Raw genomic sequence first — 16,564 nt, 5'->3', positions numbered from 1 at the left:
GATGTGTCATCCTTTATATCAGTACCTGCATCGTGAAATGCAGGCCCCCGGGTAATAAAAGGGGACGTCAGCACATTGAATGTACTGGTATGTAAAGCAACTGAATGAAATAACATAGGACATGAAATAACATGATAAGAACTGAAACTGAAAACCTAGACATGAACATGAGCATGAGTTTAAGCATGGATACATATATATATATAACATACGTAAAACATGATAAGTAGGGAGAGCATTTCATAAACCGACCATGTGATATCACCACGTGGAGTACGTGGAGTCCGTACCTCGCCGGACCAATGAGCCCCCATACCTTGCCGGGGGTATGAGGTGGTAACGTTCACGATGGATCCATTCGGTGTAAAATTAAGGTATCGTCCTAGCGGGTGGAGCAATCCTTGTCCTACGGTGGCTACGTAGTTTCAGGCTATCTGAGCCTTCTCGGTAATTCGTGCAACTCCCAAAACATGAACATAATATAGTTGGCTAAGAAGCCCATGATTTTCGTGAATTAACTTGTACTTGTCTTGTAATCATGATTTCACGAAAATAACTTGTAAACATGGTTTCATGAAATAACTTGTATTTAACATGTATGTATCTTGAGTCATGGTATGAACATAGTTATAAAATACAATTGCATGAAATCTTGTAGACATGTAGGATATTTATGAAATAAGCATTTTTATTCCAAAAACATGCATGCAAGAACCCATGGAATACAAGATATGGGTTTTCATGGATTACGGACGGATTCTCAATAATCATAAAGAAATATTAAGAACTCAATGATGGAATTATAACAATTTATATATAATATAATCATGGACATGGACCTAGGGTTATCATGAGCATGGTATAGAAATCCTAGTTTTAGTAGAGAATCATAATTTATGGATTATGAGGCGTGGGGAAGAAACAATGATGTTCCCACACGTAGATAGTAACTCTACATACCTTAGTCGCTCCAAAACTTGAATTAAAGACTTGAGCTTTGAAGAGGATTTCTAAAATCTTGAATTCTTGAACCTTGAGATGGGTTTTCTTGAAAATCCTAGGTTAGGAATGATGATTTCTTGTTTAGATTACAAGGATATATATTAGAATTTACTTGGAATGATTAGAGTAGGCTTACCTTAGTATTCTTGATGATGGGAGAGAATAGAAGGTCGTTCTAGGACTTGGGGGTGTGAAGAATGAAGTGAAAAAAACCTTAAAACGAAGTTTTATAACTGCTGTCGGACCCATTTTACGCCCTATTTTACGTCCAGTAAAAGTTTTACGGACCGTATGTCTTACCGTAAATTCGTTCCAGTGATTTGGGCTTTCTGGGCCAATTTTACGGTCTGAATATACGGCCCGTATAATTTTCACGGCCCGTATATTCCACCGTATATCGGCAAAATACTGTTTTAGTAAAATGGGCATAACTTTTTGTACAGATGTTTGTTTGACCTCTATAATATACCGTTGGAAAGGTATTTCAAAGATCTACAACTTTCAAGAAGGAAATTTTCCCAAATTCCTTACAGATTTTTCCATAGACTCATTTTAATTGAGACGTGGTGTAAACTCACTTAAAAACACGCTCCGTAGGATAGCTTCCGTCTTTACTTTGCTCAAGGACTCTTCCCATGTCTTGGTTGGGTTTCAAACACCATTTATACACTACACAAATTGGGTTCATTATACCCCCGTCTTACGAGTCAAATCTTAGCCCGAATGCACGAGGTGTTACACTGTCGATAGCAGATGTGTTGTTAGAAGCATTATCAAAGGCCATACATAAAACTTTGCTTGTAAGACCATAATATTTTGCAATGACATGACGATATCGGATATGAATTGTGCGTATGTCTACGGTCTTCGTCATATTGAAAAGCTAAAATACGTTTTTGCATATTAAAATTATCATCTATCCAATGACAAGTAACTTGTTAAATTATCATTTCTATTAACAAAGACGACCAAGATCCGAGAGAGAAACTCTACAAGGGAGATATGTCAATAAATAACGTAGATAAAACAGATATTGTCCATGAAGTCTAAAAATATCGATCTACAAGTAGTTCTAGAATACCGCTAAACATAGGATTATAAATTTTTTGTATATAATGAATAAAAGCATCGAAGAAGCAAAGGTGAAAGGCAAACAACCCGCGGCTATCATTTTCGCTAATTCTTCACGGTCCTTCATTTTATTATATGATCCACTTAATTTACCGATCTTTAGGTTCGATGCTTGTTTGGGTTAATCCCCGTGCACCCCGAGCTTCGCTATCTCTTCTTTCCAATTTGGGTGATTGTTATCCAAATGTCTAGTCAATTGACCCGTCCCCCTTTACTACCCCGTGCTATGCTTATAAGGTGTCTCACAAATTTTACATGCGCAACATAACCCGATTATTTTCTAATTGGGCAAAATAATTCCACACTAAGCTAGTTTTTTTCGGGCGCTAGTTTTTTTTTGGGCTCCTTCGGGCGATGGATGACGACCCGAGCATGAGTTCGAGATTGAGCAATATCATTAGCGAGGACTAGTGAGTGTATTATTGTCATTATCATCATCGTCTACTTGTATCTCAACTTCATTCTCATCTTCTATACCGTACGTTTCTTGTAATTCTATATAATTCATATCATGTGCCCCACACCTATGTCGCCTATTTCACTAGGTGGTGCTTGCGGAACACGAGTATAATTTCTAGCGCTAGTACTACCCCTACCACTACCACTACCGGATTTTTTTTCTTACCGCTACTACTACCACCGGGACATAAAGCTTTACCGAGACTTTTTAGTTGATCCATTATGCAAATTAAAATAACGAAAATTAAAATTAAAATGCAAGAATTAAAGTACTAAATAAAAGTAAGAGATGGAACGAAGTACTAAATTCTCGAGATAACGAAATAACAACGTGATCGTAAATTGATAAATTGAATACTTGAAGCCTTCCGCGATCTTGTAAATTGCAAGTTTGCAAAAACAATTAAAAGTAGAATACTAAAATTATAGAAATTGCTGAAAATTAAGAGGGAAAGTGAGATAAAATGAGAGGATTGTAGTAAAAAATGATGAAATGTATAAGGTATTTATAGGTGAAAAATGGGTTAAACTTTTTTTTAAACTTAAAGGTGAGGGGCCTTTTTTGGGCTAACTATTTAATTACAAAACAACCGTTGGCATTCTTAGTCCACTTTATGTCTTTATTAATTTTGTGGGGGCCCACCCGCCCATTAATTGAAAAAAAAAACAAAGGAAGAAGGCTAACTATTGTTGACTTTTCAACCGTGGAAAAGGACAAAAGGTCCTCGCCCACTTTAATTTTTTTCAGGCTCGATCATTAATTTTTTTATTTTTTATTTTTTGAAGAGAGCTAATTAGTTTTCATTTAGTACCAATTAAATATTAATGGATCCGACTCCTCTTCATTTTTATTGTCTCCATTTTCCCCAAGTTCTTACTTGAATAAGAGACATATTACATGAGTTAAAATTAATGGTTAAGTTTTAATTAACTAAAGTAAGATTCTAACTATGGTTTGAATAATTAATAAATATTTCATATATTTGCTTCCAAAATTTTAAGAATTCCACAATTATAGCTACAACTATTTTATTGGGATACAATGTTTTTAAAATACTTATTATTAGTAATAAATGTAATACTTATCTTTTTTTTTTTTTTTAATTTGAAGTGGGCCGGCCGACGTTCCTCTGCGGGTCATCACCCGGCTGATGGTGGCCCAGGGCCGGTGGTCGTCCACCTTGTCCCAGCCTGTTCTAATAAAACCCACTTTGCCCCCGCCTTACACTTATTAGTGGGCTTCGTCGGCCGGTGGTGTGCGGGTTCTGAGGCCGGTTCAAGCCGACCCGCCCACTTGACACCCTTATTCTAACGTTATATACATAACATCCATAAAAGGAGGTAAATAAAGTAGAACACTATTCACATGGTGCCTCGAGTTTGGCTTTTGTGTTAACTTGTTTGCCTCTAAGCAAATGGTAGCTTATTTATGAAAGAATGACATCCGTCTGTTATTATGTATATGTTCAAGGATATATGAAACCTATTGATGTGTGTGCAAAACAGAGAGATCCAATAATATGTTACGTAAAAATCTGCTATCCAATATTCAGCTTTAGCATATGTAATAATCAATAAATCATATGAGTAATAGACTTAATTAAATATTGGCTCATTTGTTTTGCATGTAAAAGAATAGCAAATTGTTACACATTATCTAAGTGTGAATTTTGTCTACCCATCACAAATGTAAAATGTCATCCGTGTTTGGTATTTACATCAAGTTAATAAATACTCCTTCCGTTTCTTTTTACTTGGCCCATGTTGACTTGATATTTCCCTTAAGAAAGTATTTATTAGGGGTATATTTTACTAAATTAACCTTATTAATTATATTTTGAAAATCTAAATTTGACTATTAGTAAGGATAATATTGAAAGAAAATAATAAATCTCTCTTGATTTGATAAAATAGACAAATAAACGATGATCTATTTTCGTATAAGAAAAGTAGAAGGAATATATAACAAGTACATATACTTTTAATATTAAATCGTGATTAATTAATATGAATTATCACCTTATTTAATTACTTAATTATAATAGATTTGAAAAGTTTAATATAAACATGGTATAGATAATTATGATCCTGTTTGATAATTTAAAATAGTTAATTTATAATGAAAAAAATATAAGCCAAAACAAAAAAAAAGTTAGGGTAGCTAACTTTTTTTTTTTTTGGCTTATATGTTCGTTTTCAAATTATGTGCCGCTTGGATAAGTTAAGTCAAATGGTCCAATTATTTTTTTAAGCTTATTTTATGCATAAAATAATTTAATACAAACTAAACACTCAAAAAAAATTTAAAAAACAAATTATAAGTCTAATTCAAACGCCTATGTGCCCTTCAGCAGGTTCAAATGGAACATATATGGAGGAAATTAGAGTTAGGGCCCACTAAAGTTTGAGCACGTGTTGTGTTATACGTGTCACTCTAAAAATTTCAATGACCCCACCATAGTTAATGACTTTTCAACATAGGGCATAATATGCAATTTAATATGAAAGAATGAGCATTTTATGGAGTTGTTGATGAGGTATAAATAACAAAGCATAGAAGCCAACCTTTCCAAGCAAGCTAATCTTGCAAAATGTGTAAGAGGTGCGGCTCAATGACCAAACTGCCCTCAATCTTTTCTAAAAATGACACTAAGCAGCCATATTGAAACTAACCTTTACTATATATAGATTTAATTAGTTAAAACATGTCATTATAAGCTAATGAGTTATAGTAGGTTAGTTGCAATATTCATTAAGTTTATTTATTAAGTAGGCATTTGGCCATAGAAACCAAAAAAAATATTTTTTTTGGAATTTTGGAGTTGGAGTTGAGTTTGATCATAGTTTTTGAAAAAAATATTCAATTGTTGAAATGTACTTTTTTCTAAAAATATTAAATATAATTTATACCCCTAATTTCTAAAAACTAGCAAAACCAGCCACAACAATCAATAAACATAACTAGTGCGAGAAATATAGCAACTATATTTGATATAAGCTTATGGAGTGCTAAAAATTGATGGTTTCATTCCATCAAAAGGATGCAACTATGAGGCTTACTGATGTACACAGAAAAGACATTATTTCCCCTCTAAACTTGACCGCACAACTCACTTTAACAATTAAACTTTACTGGTGTGTTTATAGCCCCTTAAGCCACGTTTAAGTACCACCTTATAAAATCCAATACCAGTTTCATGATTAGGAGGTGATACACACGCGCGCCATTTCAACGACACTTGGATGACACGTCAGATAGTAAATAAATTCAATTTCCATTTCTTTTCTGTTTTTTCGCACGTCATTTTTTTTTTTTCCTAGACATATTCATCACCCCCGTTTTACCCATTGCTCTAGCGAGATCTGTAAAACCAACCCACTACACCCTCTTCTCTTCTTCTTCTTCTTCTTCCATGGGATAACATAGAGGTTCAATCTTTTTTCAGAGATTATCAGTCATTTTTCAGAAGAAGGAATTTGGTATTTAATTCCCTCGAAAGTTGTCTAGGGTGATATATAGACACCAGTAAAATTTAATAGCTAAAGTGAGTTGTGCGGTCAAATTTAAGAGGAAAATGATATCTTTTCCCTTTTAAATATGACTTTGTTGTCAAATTTCCTAGTAAGTTAGTAAATACTGTGTAAATGTATTTTTCACCCAAACAAAAATCTAAGAGATATGCGCATTTTCCACATGCTGCACGTCATTACTCGGAAATTAGGTACAACCTCTCAATCATCAAAAAGGACAGATTCATCATATTCAGGTGATGTTTCCACTATCTTTCTACCGACACTTCACCCCCCAAATTTTTACTCTTCATCACTTCACTCCACCAATATAAATACTAGTCCTTCATACTCTTCTCTCAAACACCACAACAAATATACTTAAAAAAATAGTCAAGACTCAAGAGTGAAGATATCTCCCTATTTGTTCCTCTACAAAAACAAAATTGAGCTGTAAAGTTTAGTTTCAAAAGCTTCGTTCTTGCAATTAATTGTTACTAAGTAGTACCATTTATTACTCATTTGTTGCATATAATGGCCAATATGAATGAGAATAACAGAAAATCTTGGATGGAGATTGCTATTCCAGCTGTTCTAGTTGCAACAAATAGGATATCAATTTCTCCCCAGCTTGAGACTATATTTGAAGAAGATGAATATTTTGAGCTGTCTTCTAGGGCAAGGAATTTTGTTTTGTTTCCCAAAGTGTTGAGTTCATTGAAATTGAAATAATTAGCATAGTGATATCTGATGTAACTTTTTGTTCATCCCTTTTCTTTTTTTGACTTAAAAGGGTAATGAAGGGTTCTCATGATCCCAAGTTTAAGAGTGTGATTTTGTACTAAATGAGCTATTTTGTTTGTAATTTAGTTAAAGGTATGATCTCTATTATTCTTTTTAAAAGTAATGGCTAAGGATTTCCATGTCATAAAAAAAAAAAAAAATTAGTTAAAGGTATGATTCTTTAGCAGAGGAAATTAATATCATATGACATATATGAGTTCACTATGTTCATATTAATGTTATTGTAATTTTTCTTGATTGATTAAAGTACAGAAATCTCTAACGATGTTTGAAACATATTCTGGGCCGAAACTCTTGCACTGTTCAGTGGCGAAGCGGGCAATTTGCACGATTGTCCTTCTTTGGGGTGGCCTTTAATTTTTGTCCCTCAAATTTTGTTTTGTTTCCCAAAGTGTTGATTCGTTAGTTATAAAAAAAAAAATCATTGAAAAGTTGATGCGGCAAATTAGGATACATACTTTGCCTTATCTGATGTAACTTTTTTTAGTTCAATGCATACTTTTTGAAAAGTCTTTTTTTTTTTTTTTTTTTTTTTTGACTTCAAACGTAATGTAGTCATCTTTTTAAGCGAAGACTAAAAATTAAAGACCAAAGAATGGAGGGACAAAAATTAAAAACCACTCCCAAAAACTGACAATCCGCGCAAAAAAATGTGGCCAAGCTATGTTTAATGAGGGGATTCAATGTTAAAATTGCATTGTGTAAATAGGATAGAAGTAATTTTCGGTGTATATATAAACTTTTTAAATAAAAGAGCTGGACCTTTATTATATAGCCGAAGTTACATTATGTATAACCTAACAATTTCTTCCGATAATTTATTTGGACATCCCCATTTAATAACTACGTACATAACAAACATATAGCGGGTTACATTTAGTAGTATAGTTTAACTTAATTACTTCTCATAGCAAACATTTGTGTATTAATGACATTTAGTAACTATATATATATACACACAAAATAGAATACCCATCAAACTATTCACTTCCAACCCAGCCCTCCCATTTCTCTCACCCTTCTTCTCCCCACTGCTCCGCCGCCGGCCACCACCCACCGCCGGAGCTCCGGCGAAATGCCGTGCCCCTTCACCACCGTCACTGCCAAATTTCTTCCTTTTCCCTTTCTTTTCTTAAGTACCCCTTTTTCCTTTCTTCTTTAAAAAAGGAAAAAAAACTTACGCCGGAAAGAGCCAATACCACCAGATTGAGCATTGTTGGAAGCAAGAAAGAAAAAAATAAGATCTATGCCGAAAAGAAGAAAAAACTCGAAAAAAAATGTCCAGATTTTCAGGATCCGGAAAAAGTCCAATTTTTCGCTTTATTTTGTTGTATATTTACTCTTGTATACAATGTTTTTTCGCTTGTATTTGTTGTATACATACCGAAAATATGGCGATTTGTTAATTTTTTGGTGTATCTATGTTGTGGCGTTTTTTCGCCCGTATTTGTTGTATACATACCGGACAATATGGCATATTTGTTAATTTTTTAGTGTATGAATGTTTTATACTTGCATTTTTTGCTTGTATCCGTTGTATACATACCGGAAAATATGATGTATTTGTGTAATTATTGGTGTATATATTCGCTTTTACTCGTTGTATTCATGAATACAACAAGCCAATTTATGAATACTTTATTTCATGAATACATGGAAAAAAAAATTGTTGTATTCATGAAAAAAAAAAAAAATTGAATACACATGTGGGAGCTAGGCTGATTTGCTACAGAACGTAAATATTGAAACATTAGCTATGCAGTTTGATTAAACCCCAAATGTTTGCTATTTATGTAAAATGCCTTTTAATTTATATCTAGCTTTTTAAAAAAGAAAAAATTAATTGGTAACCCCGGTAAGTAACGTCAAACAAAATTGTTGCTTTCTCGCTTCTTCTTCTTATTTTTTTTCTTCCACATTAATATGTATTATCATACCAAATTCAAGACATTCCGAAATTATATTCTTCTTTCTGATTTTGTCCTAATTTAAAAACTTCATTTATATTTTTAGAATTGTGTTGCAATGTAAAGTAGAAACAATACCATGTGCTTGTCAAATATATGTATGGCTTAATGACGCAATGATTTAGTTTGCTCTAGTTTCATTTCTTTGCGCGGATTTCCCTTCAAAGGCACTGGTCTTTAATTTTTGCCCCTCAAATTGTTGGTCTTTAATTTTTGTCATTCGCCTAAAAACTCACGAGTTCCGGGTTCGAACCCCTACTCAGTCAAAATTTTTAGAAAAGATCGCAAGGCAGAGTTTTGAATTCAAAATTTGCGTTGGGTTTTAATTAGCACCGGATATAAAAATTGGGAATGAGTCATCTTATTCTCAGGTTGCCACGTGTCACTCTGTTTAAATTAGGGCAAATCATTGTTAAAGTATAACGGTAGGGGTACAATTGGACGAAAAGTATAACGGAGGGTACGAATAAACAATATTTGAAAATTCAAGGATATTTTTGATCCTTTTCAGTTAAATATATGTAGTAGTTACCATCCCCGAATAAGGGCAATCCTGCAACTTGCCCAAGAATAAAGATTGCCCTAATTTTGGGTAAGTACTGCTCGGAATAAAATCTCACGATATTGAAAATGCAATACTTATCTCTTAAGCATGCATTTCTTGGTTAGCACCCATAGTTCATCAACTACATGGATTCCAAGCACATTCTCAAATTAACGATATCTCACATATGTAAAATGCATCAAGTTCAGTCATGCATATATAATGTGAACTTCATACAAAAGTGTCCGAAGTTGAGTTATATATGACTAGTTCAGTCATATATATATATATATAGCTGAACTTTTAGCAAAATGGTTGAACTTTTGTCTTTCGCCTAAAATACTCCTCCGCGCTAGTCTTAAAATGAAAAAAAATCTCAACGGCAAGGCTTTGCCAAAAGTCTGTTTTATGCGGCAAACTTTGCCTTAAGGCATAACTCAAAGTCTGACGGATACGACCGACTTTGCCTTATAAGGCAAATTTTAGTTATGCCTTAAGGCAACGTCTATCGCATAAATTAAGACAAACTCTGCCTCATAATGCATACTTTTTGAAAAGTCTTGCCAGAAAAACGGGGGACAAAGCCAAAAATTAAGACCATCAATTTGAGGGACGAAAATTAAAGATCACTCCCAGAAATGGACAATCCGCGCAAAACAATGTGGCCAAGCTAAGTTTAATGAGCGGATTCAATGTTAAAATTGCATTGTATAAATAGGATAGAAGTAATTTTTGGTGTATATATAAACTTTTTAAATAAAAGAGCTGGACCTTTATTATATAACCGAAGTTACATTATGTATAAACTAACAATTTCTTCCGGTAATTTATTTGGACATGCCCATTTAATTTATATCTAGCTTTAAAAAAAAATGTATTAATTGGTAACCCCTGTAAGTAACTTCAAACAAAATTGTTGCTTTCTCGCTTCTTCTTCTTATTTTTTTCTTCCACATTAATGTGTATTATCATACCAAATTCAAGACATTCCAAAATTATATTTTATTATCGTACCAAATTCAAGACATTCCAAAATTATATTCTTCTTACTGATTTTGTCCTAATTTAAAAACTTCATTTATATTTTTAGAATTGTGTTGTAATGTAAAGTAGCAACAATACCATGTGCTTGTCAAATATATGTATGGCTTAATGACGCAATGATTTAGTTTGCTCTAGTTTCATTTTTTTGCGCGGATTTTCCTTCAAAGGCACTGGTCTTTAATTTGCCCCTCAAATTGTTGGTTTTTAATTTTTGCCATTCGCCTAAAAATTCATGGGTTCCGAGTTAGAACACCCGTTCAAGAATTTTTTTAAAAAAAAATCACAAAACAGAGATTTGGATTCAAAATTTGTGTTGTAATTAGCGCCAGATATAAAAATTGGGAATGGGTCATTTTATTCTCAGGCTGCCACATGTCACTCTGTTTAAATTAGGGCAAATCATTGTCAAAGTATAACGGTAGAGGTACAATTGAACGAAAAGTATAACGGAGGGTACGAATAAACAATATTTGAAAGTTTAGGAGTATTTTTGACCCTTTTCAGTTAATATATGTAGTAGTAGTTACCATCCCCGAATAAGGGCAATCGTGCAACTTGCTCAGGAATAAAGATTGCCCTAATTTTGGATAAGTACCGCTCTGAATAAAATCTCACGATATTGAAAATGCAATACTTATCTCTTAAGCATGCATTTCTTGGTTAGCACCCATAGCTCATCAACTACATGGATTCCAAGCACATTCTCAAATTAACAATATCTCACATATGTAAAATGCATGAAGTTCAGTCATGCATATATAGTGTGAACTTCATACAAAAGTGTCCGAAGTTCAATTATAGATGACTAGTTCAGTCATATATATATATATAGCTGAACTTTTTTCAAAATGGTTGAACTTTATGTAAAAATGGTTGAAATTGAGTCATAAATAGCTGAAGTTCAGACATTCATTTTTTCCTTGCCAATAATCTTAAAACTATAGGCAAAAATGTCGAAAGTTTTGACATAGAACAGAACAAACTTTAGGTAAAAATGTCGAAAGTTTGTTGCGAAACTTCATACACTAATTTTTACAATTTTAATCTCGAATGCCTAAAGTGCTTTTCGAAATAATTAAACTTATAAAATTTTATACACTACGACGAAAGCTTTACTGGAAACACTAATATCGGGTATCCGTGCACTTCATCCTCGTAAGTTACTAGCCTAAAATTCTTTGTAAGCTCTAATAAAACTTGAAGCAATTATTTATTGGCAAAATATAACAAAGCATTCATCAAAAGTACTAGTTACTTTATGATGTTTGGGAGCATGATGAAAGTTGTAAGATCCTTCTCTACGAAGAAACCATGAGCCTTAACTAGTGCATATTAAATATGAAAGTAAAAAGTGTATACTTTTTAAAGTGCAGAACTCGTGAAATCATTGGGCTGTGAATATAAACATTTTGGTAAGTGAAAAGGGAATTGACCTCTTTCCTTCAAAGTGAAACAAAAACCTTATTTTATTAGCATAGTTACCACATTCTTCATGTGCTCACACATTATTTAATCTATGTACCTCTTTCTTCATATTTTGTTATTAAAAATCTATATATATATATATATACCTGATAAACTTATGTATATTTAATGAGAGATTTTTAAGTTCCCCTCGTGACTTCTAGTTTCATGTTTTTTTCATGACTTCTATTTTCATAATTATTTCTCTTTTCTCTATTACAAATATCCCGATAAAACAGTCAGGGAGAATTACACGAACCTCTCATGTTGTTTTAATTAATTTATAAGACTTACCTCCCGTGTGATTTTACTTCTTACACAAACCTCTTTGAGGTTTTATCCCGTATACGTAAATTACTTAGCCCTCACTGTAATTATAAAAATTCAGATTTGTCTATGTATCTTGCGAAAAGATCTAAGTGTGTTCAGTGGCGGAGGAATGTTCAAAATATGAAAAGGAGGGGGGGTGTGGGGCCAGTGCCGCAAAAAACCAACCTTTAACCCGCTAAATTTGAACTCACCTCGGCATGCCCCATTTAACATTTTTTCATACTTTGCCCCGCATATAGCATTACTTAAAAAAATTGTGTTTTTCCCTGTCACTTTGCACATTTTTCTTTATTTTAAACTTTTTGATTTTTTTTTCTTTCGAATAAGTGTCCTTTCAATTATATATTACTTTGAAAATCGCCAATGTTCTTGAAAGAGGTGTAAGGACTAAATTACTAATATTATGATACATATTCAATACTCAACAAAAAATAAAATAACAAAAGTGCTTAACAAATGATGATGTGATAATCAATAAGATTAACTACCCAATATAATTTGAACAGAAATTTCATTTAGCAACAATTCGTTTTCTAAATTAGTTAGGAGACTAAATGTGCTCCATTTTTGAAAGATATAAGGATTATTAGTGCTCCACCTCAAATAATAGGGACTATTTCAAGTGAAAGTCCAAATTTAAAGGACCATTTTGGGTCTTTCGATCAAAGTATATCTAAAAGTATACAGTTAAAAATCAACAACACACTACAGGCGAGGGTGTTCATTATAAACTATATATTCCCAGAACCCAAAATTTTATCTTACATATACAATATAATTTTCCGGTGAAGGGGTTGAACCCCCTCGGCTCCACCTAGCTCCGCCCCTGGCTGCGTCCTTGTAGAAGTTTAGCTTATTCATATTCCCGTCAACACAATTTTGACTCAGAGATAATCTTAATCACCGAGTCATGACTGAACCAGACTTTTAACCATAAGGGCAATTTTGGATATATTTCCCTATTATATATTAATTAGTCTCTAATTAATTATTTGGATTAGCACAGAAACGTATCACTTGGCTACACTATGACTAATAGGTGACTACATTGTGTCAGCTTCACAGCAACTCAAAACACCCAAAAACAATTCCTCCACGACACAGCCAAAATGCGTCATGATATGTAAAGGAGGTTTTCTTTTGTTTCCGATTCATCAGCTCCATGCTATATGTAAAATATGCGGTCTTGAAGTTCTGGAGTGATTTTAAAGATGAGAGACAATAATTTTCTCCCGAAAAACTATCATGCAAAGATTAGTGGTGATAGAATTTAATAATTAGTTGTGGAGGGATCTTTGTATTGCCCATATTACTAGATGCAGTAGCTGGAACCCATATATCCGAACCCCGCCGGCTGAAAAAAAACACCGTTTTTTTCTGAGTTAAGATTATTTTTTATGTATATATAGTAGATGTTGAACGAACCCCATTATGCTTTTCGTACGCATTTTTTTATATTTTCGAACCTCTCACGTAATCCCCGCTCCGCCATTTATTAGATGAGGTCTAGAAAGGCATATAGGAGAAGATAGGGCCATTATTAATTGTTAACGACGGGTTGGAGGTGGTGAAAATGAAGTAGTGAGCTGTGAAGACAAATCAAATTGGTCAAGGAATAGTTGAATTGGGTACCTTGATTGATGGTGCAATGACCAATGGTTAAAAAAAAAAAAAAAGAAAGAAAGGCCCAACGCATTGTAGCCTCATCTTGTAGCCAGGAAAAAAAAGCACAAGAGGATCTATCAGGACAAGCATTTACGTATTTCTACAAGAGGTGGAATGACTAGTGATAGCGTCGTTAAAATGAAAGAAGAAATATGCATAAAAAATGAGTTGCTTCTTTGTGTAATCTATTTTGTCCAAAGTAAAGTTAAACCTTTCTCAAATCATAAAGGGCCTGTTTGGAAAGCCACCTGGTAATTAGAATTGGTGTAATTACCCCTAGTAATTACATTACGACTGCTTGTAATTACAATGACACGTTTGTTTGTCATAACGTAATTACAAGCGTGCTGTTTGGTTGCACAAGTGTAATTACACAGTTAGTTTAATTTAAAAATAAAATTTAATTATAAAAAATTTAAAATTAATAGTTAAAAATATTTGCCTTTATAAATGATATTAAATTAGTTATTTAATAACGCATTCTTTCTTGAATATATTAATTAATAATCATATATTTTTAACTAATACTGCAACAAATAATTGATAGATATTTTTCAAATTAATAATATTTAATTTTAAGTAATTATAAAACTTAAAAGAAGACTTTTTTTGTGAGAACGTCATGGATTGGATGTTTGACCAAAAAAAATAATATTTATAAATATAATGCCATAACATTATTCAAATGTTTGACACAAAAATTTATCAAATGTAAGTGAAAAATAAACAACATGCAATGCGAAAGCAAATAACTTAAAATTAAAAAATATAACCTAAATTCAAAATCCAAAAGCAAATAATACTCTTATGTCAAATTCCAACATTACATAAGTAAGTTCCAACGTAACTTAAGTAAATAATTCTAAAGAAAGGGAAAATATAAGTCCATAACCTTATTCATAACGAAATTCTACTTTAATAACGTCACTCGTTATATGTCAAGTTTGTTAATGACTCATTCTTTCTAATATTGAGAGGAGTAGTTTCAAAAATTAGAATAATAACACGGTTATGCTAAATGAATAAAATAAAAAAATACGAGCAATTACATGGAACCGCAAGAAGTAAAGGTTAGGAATGAAAAGAAAGGAAATGAGAAATAAATAATATAAAAAATACATTTTAAAAAATAAAAATAATTAAAAATTAAAAAATTAAAAATAAATTAAAATAATAGATATAAAAAATAAATTTAAATTAAAAAGAAATTAAAATAATAGAAATAAAAAATAAATTTAAAATCAAAAGAAATTAAAATAAACAAAAAAGAAACAAACTAAAAAGTAACATAATCATAGTAATTACACCTAATTCTCAACTCTTGAGAATTAGAGAGTGTAATTACACCCTCTCAATTACTCTCAATTTTCACCTAATTGTGTAATTATTTGGTCAAACAAACAGGCTAAACTATGTAATTATACCCAATTACATTTAATTCCAATTACCTGGGTGGCTTTCCAAACAGGCCCTAAAAGTAAAGTTATACTCCCTCCATCCAAAATAAAATAAGTATATACACACCCCTAAGAATAAATTGCTCATCTTAAAAAATTAGGAGTATTTTTACCAACTTACCCCTAATTAATGCTTAGAAAAGAAAAAGTTATTTAATGATTCTTGATTATAAATAAGGGTAAGTTTGGAAGAATAGGATTAATTTTCAAATTCTAAAGACACTTATTTTCAAAAAATAAAAAAGCAAAAGGACACTTATTTTGGAATGGAGGTACCTTTCACAAACCACAAAAACAAAATTAGACCTTTTACAAATTATAATGAAAAATGTAGACTTTTTTCCAAACAAAGATCAGCTAAGCGTGTGAGCAATTCCCACATGTTGCACGTCTTTACCCCCGAAATTCGACAACATCGAAAACGACAAATTTAGATTCGTGTGATGTTTCCACTGTCTTTCTACCGACAGTACACCCACCAATTACTAATTCTTCATCACTTCACCTACCTTTAAATACTATAGTCCCTCACACTCTTTTCTCAAACACTACAACAGAACAAATACACTCAAAATTAGTCAAGATTCAAGAGTGAGGAGTACTACCAAACAGAGTCATTCTTGCAATTGTTCTTGGAATATTAAAGGGCGCATTATTTGAAGAGTTAAAACATTCATTTACAAGTTCAAATGGCAAAGTTTAATGGGAACCAAAAATGTTGGATGGAAGTTGCTATTCCAGCAGTTCTAATAGCACCCAATAAGATTTCAGTTTCTCCTCAACTCGAGACTATATTTGAAGAAGAGGATTTCGAGGACTCTGATTTCAGTTTCCCTGATAAAGACTTGAGTATTCTAGAGTTGGATTAATGTTAGATTAGTCATTTTCTTGATCAAATTTCCGTGGTTCCTTTTCTTTTTCTACTTGAGGTTTATGAGGAAGATCTTTCTGTTTTTCTTTACTTCATAATCAAAACAGCGAGATTGTTTTATATGGTTTCAGCAGAGAAAATCAGAAATGGATGAATACAAACTGTGCATATTTCTATTATTCTCATTTTCTTCATTGATTAACCTTTGAGTTCAGATACCTAAAGATGTGTTGAAAGCCACTTTGTACTACTGGGATACCTTTACACTAACACACAGATCTCTCCTCTTTCAAAGTAAAGACAAAGACCACTACAA

This window comes from Lycium ferocissimum, chromosome 5 (assembly GCF_029784015.1).
Source record: "Lycium ferocissimum isolate CSIRO_LF1 chromosome 5, AGI_CSIRO_Lferr_CH_V1, whole genome shotgun sequence".
In the NCBI taxonomy this organism is placed as follows: domain Eukaryota; kingdom Viridiplantae; phylum Streptophyta; class Magnoliopsida; order Solanales; family Solanaceae; genus Lycium; species Lycium ferocissimum.
The sequence above is the reverse complement of the archived record's forward strand: the minus strand, read 5'-3'. Positions refer to the sequence as shown.